Source organism: Pteropus vampyrus, unplaced genomic scaffold (genome assembly GCF_000151845.1).
Source record: "Pteropus vampyrus isolate Shadow unplaced genomic scaffold, Pvam_2.0 Scaffold28, whole genome shotgun sequence".
Classification (NCBI taxonomy): domain Eukaryota; kingdom Metazoa; phylum Chordata; class Mammalia; order Chiroptera; family Pteropodidae; genus Pteropus; species Pteropus vampyrus.
Window position 1 is genome coordinate 3,784,334 of NW_011888809.1, and position 4,305 is coordinate 3,788,638.

At 36.2% G+C, this 4,305-nt stretch overlaps 1 pseudogene; it reads right to left on the reverse strand.

The window, feature by feature from the left end:
• Positions 1-3,325: 3,325 nt before the first annotated feature.
• LOC111737610 lies at positions 3,326-3,444 on the reverse strand (annotated as a pseudogene).
• Positions 3,445-4,305: the final 861 nt, after the last annotated feature.

The following is a 4,305-nucleotide window of genomic DNA, read 5'->3' on the forward strand; positions in this document are numbered from 1 at the left end:
TAAGAGAGTTTAGTAAAGGGAACATTTACAAAGGTATAAGCAGACTTAAAGAAAACTAATAAAAGAATAGTAAAGTACTCCGACCAAAAAAAAAAAAAAAAAAATCTTACCTTTAATAGGTCCAAAGGGCAAGGGGAGAGTGTAGTTAATAGAATCCTAGGCAAGTTATTGCTGTAGAAGTGGGTTAGCTATGGAAGCTGTGAACCTTAGTAAAGAAAAGTAATCATTGTTGAAACACAGCCTGGCAGAATGGAAGCTGAAGCTGTAAAAATGTTGATCTTTCTCTCCTTCCTTTCCCTCCTGCATTGCTGGCATCTTTCACTAGCTGAATTTAATGATGAGCCAGAGGGCAAGGAGCCTGATTGGTCAGGTCAGGCTCCTGGGTCCCAGAACAGGGTAAAGAATGGAGGAGACTGGGTATAGAGTGACTAAGGGAGAATATTCGGCAGAATAATAGTACCTACCTCATAGAATTTTTATACAAATTAAATGAGTTTATACCTCTAAATCACTAAAAATTGTGCTTAGTAAGACATAGAAGGGTTTTTTAAATAAAAAAATATTTACTAATACAATAATTATCTTCATAAGTCATCAGATACAAACACAATTCAAGACTCTATAAGAATGTGATTGTCTCACCTTTAGAATAAATTTAAATCTCTAGATAAATTTAGAAACAAGAAGCTAGAGTCTCTGAGATACTAAGGTGTACCAATAAAGCTGAGACGAGAATAGGGTACCCCTTAGCCCACATATTTCAGCTGGTATTACATTGGCTATTTAAGCTTGATTTTTCTTTGTTTAATAGCAGATACTCATCTTAAAGATGAAACTACAGTCAGGACGGATGGAGAAACAGGATGGAAATATAAAAATTGCCTGACTTCGTGTCTCAGATTAAAAGAAGAACAGGATCCTAGTGAAGATTGGTCAATTTTAATTAACATGACATTAGCAAGAGGTAGAAGTGCAAGCTCATATCTGTACTAATGAATCAGTTTTAATTAAGGATTATAGGCAGGCAATGTACAGCATGGATGAGACATAGATCAATACCCTGAACATAGTCCTACATCTTCAGGGGTTGTTATTTAGTTGGGCAGCAAAGACATAGAAAACTAATCATGCTAGGAAGATATGATAAAACAGTAAATTAGTGCTAATGGGAATAAGTGCTAGAGAATTTTGGCGGCTTGTGGGCCTCCTCAAAGCAATAAAGACAAAGGGTTAATAGAAGAGAGCGATTTGGGTGGGGTGTTGGTTAGAGGATGGTTTTTATAGGTAGAAAAGAGATGGGAAGGAAATTAATGGTGATGGAGTTGTGAGGTGGAGAGGTGCTATTTGTGGAGTCTGGAAAAAATGTTCAAAGGAGCCCATATTGTAGGAGAAGGTGAATTAGACTAGCCAGGCAGAAACATATGCAGAGAAGATATGACTAAGTCTGAAGTGGTAGCACAGACCCTGAAAATGTGAGATTTTGAGTGCAAGGCCAAGAATTTTGTCATTTTCTATTTTTCTATTCGGCTCAAGACATAGCTTGAGAAGTTGATTTCCATTTTGGCTTTGCTATATGGATACAAACACATTATTTCTGGACTACCTATATTTGAATCAAAGCACAGAGAAATCCATGCATGCTAACTGATTCATATACACTGTGTATTTTCTGACTTGTTGTTTGGAATTTATTGATTCCTCTCAACTTTCTATCTACTCCCTGATAGACAGAGAAGTCAATGTAACTATATTAGAATTGATCTTGTATTCAAAAAGCTGACCTTGAGCCAATACTAATGGATTGGGATATAGACCCGAGGCTGGACATGAGTGCCTGTCAGTCCTGCATTGAGAATGACATCGTCTAGAGAGACAAAGTACAAGACAAGAGAAAGCTGCAGTCCTGTGCTCAGTTAATATACATGGCACTTAGAGCCTATGACGTCAATAGACATGAGTGAGCACTTATGCCATGCTTCTCTCTTTCTCAGAGTTGGAACTATCCCAATTATAATATGAAACAGCAAAGTGAAACCTTCCAGTGCCATTATTTCCAGCGTAAGATTAAGTCAAACCTGCTACCTACTGTGCTTAGAAGTTCTAGGGGACAGAATAGTTTACAATGAGATAGACACCGCCATTGAAGAAATTCTCACAGGGCAAACGACCCAAGGGAAAAGTGACAGGAAAAAAGCAAGCATCACAAAAGAGAAAACCTGAATGGGAGGTAAAAATATGAAAAATTTCTTAACATAATTACCTGGGAAATGCAAATTATATTACATCGAATTACCATTTCACACCCACAAAATGAATAAAAATTAAAGCCTGAGAATTCCAAGTGTTGACAAGGTTTCGAAGTGATGAGCACCATCATATACTGCCAGAAGGGGTGTAAATTAGCACAACTGTTTTGAAAAGCAGTGTGTCATTACCAAATACCATTGAAGATGAATGAATCCTGTGATTGATAAATTTTATTCCTAGGAATATACTCAAGAGAAGGTAGTACATGTGTATTAAGAGCTATGTATAAAAAAGTACATTGCAGCATTTGCTGAGAGCAGAGTACTAGAAGCAACTGAAAATTGTCTCTTGGCAATAAAATACTCAGATATTTATATATCCATATAACATATTGAATACTCTACAACACTGCTGATTCCTTTTCAGTTTGCAACTTCTTAATTGGAATGCCTCAAGTTTAGTCCTATAATCTCTTCTCAATCTATACTCATTTTAGAGGCATTCTTAACCAGTTCCATTGTTTTAAGTAACCTTCTCCATGCTGAAGGCTCTTAAAATGTTTTTTCCAGCCCAGGCCTTTCAGAAACTCCAGACTTACAATGAAATACCTACTCAGTGTAACCACTTAGATGTTTACAGGCATCACCACTGTTAATATTATCATAATAAAATTTTCAATTGCATCCCTATCCCCAGTGTGTCCCTCCTCCAGAGTCCCTGTCAGGACATGGTGCCACCATTTACTCAACTGTTCAAGCCAAAAACTTTACATTATAATCGTTGATTCTTTTTTCTCACTTCAAACCATCCCATTGATCTTTACTTCAGAATCTATCCCCAAACTGTTCGCTTTTCTACATATCCATAGTTACCACTATAGATCAAGTTTCTATAAGCTATTACCTAGGCTATAGTAATAGTATCTGAATTTGTTTCTCTACATCTATACTTTTCTTCTTCAGTCTATCCTTTACAAAGCAGCTAGAATAAACCCTCTGAAAGAAAAATCAAATGAAATCAGCGTTCCACAGAAATCCTTTCTAAGACTTCCCATCATGTTTTGATTTTTTTTTTTTAACGCCTACAGCACCTAGAATTCCTAGGTGGTCTCCCATCCAAGTACTAATCAGGCCCGACTCTGCTTAGCTTCTGAGATCAGATGAGATTGGGCACATTCAGGGTGGCATACCTGTAGACCACCATGTTTTGATTTAAATTCAGTGTCCTTAACACTAACCAATGCCCTATATTTGAGTCTCTGGCTACTCCCTAAGTTCATTATCCACTCTCTATATCTCACTCACTCTGTTCTAGCTTCACAGACTTTTTTCTCTTCTTTCACTGCAGCAAACGCGATTCTATATTAAGACCTTTGTACTTGTTAATGCCTTTAGTAATTTTTACCCAGATATTTTCGGAGTCATTATTTTCTCTTGGGTCGAGTTTCTTTCTTTCTCATACAGGCTCTCCTAAATTCCCTTATTTAACAAAACACCTCGAAAACTCTTTATCCTCCCACTCTGCTTAATTTTTCTTTAAGGGACTTAACATTCTTTGACATAACACTAAATATTTTTTTTTGTTTGTGTCTTATTATCTGTGCTTCCTTCTAAAATAAAAGCTCATAGAGGCAGAGATTATTGTTGTTCATTGTTATATGTCCAATACCCAGAATGGTGCTTACTATATTATCGGCATTCAATAAATATTTATTGGATTAATTAATCTGTGGATAAAGTGAGTATATAGTTCGAGATGTGGTTCCCAACATTTAATATGATCTTTTTTTCTCTTATTCATCAGTTGCTCATAATCTCTAAGTAAATTTAAGTATATTCTTGAGAGATGTTTAGTGGACAACTCTCTAGATAAACAATCCCAACGAATTAACATTTAAGTGCTACTCTTCACTGTTGAAATCGTATTTGTTTTCTCTTCTGTTTAACTCTTTACATGTCTTGTATTCTTAAATGTGAACCAAGTTAATGATTAGGATTTTATCAGTACAGATAGTGGTTTCTGATTCATCACTTGCCACGTGATTGGTTATGTGGCCCT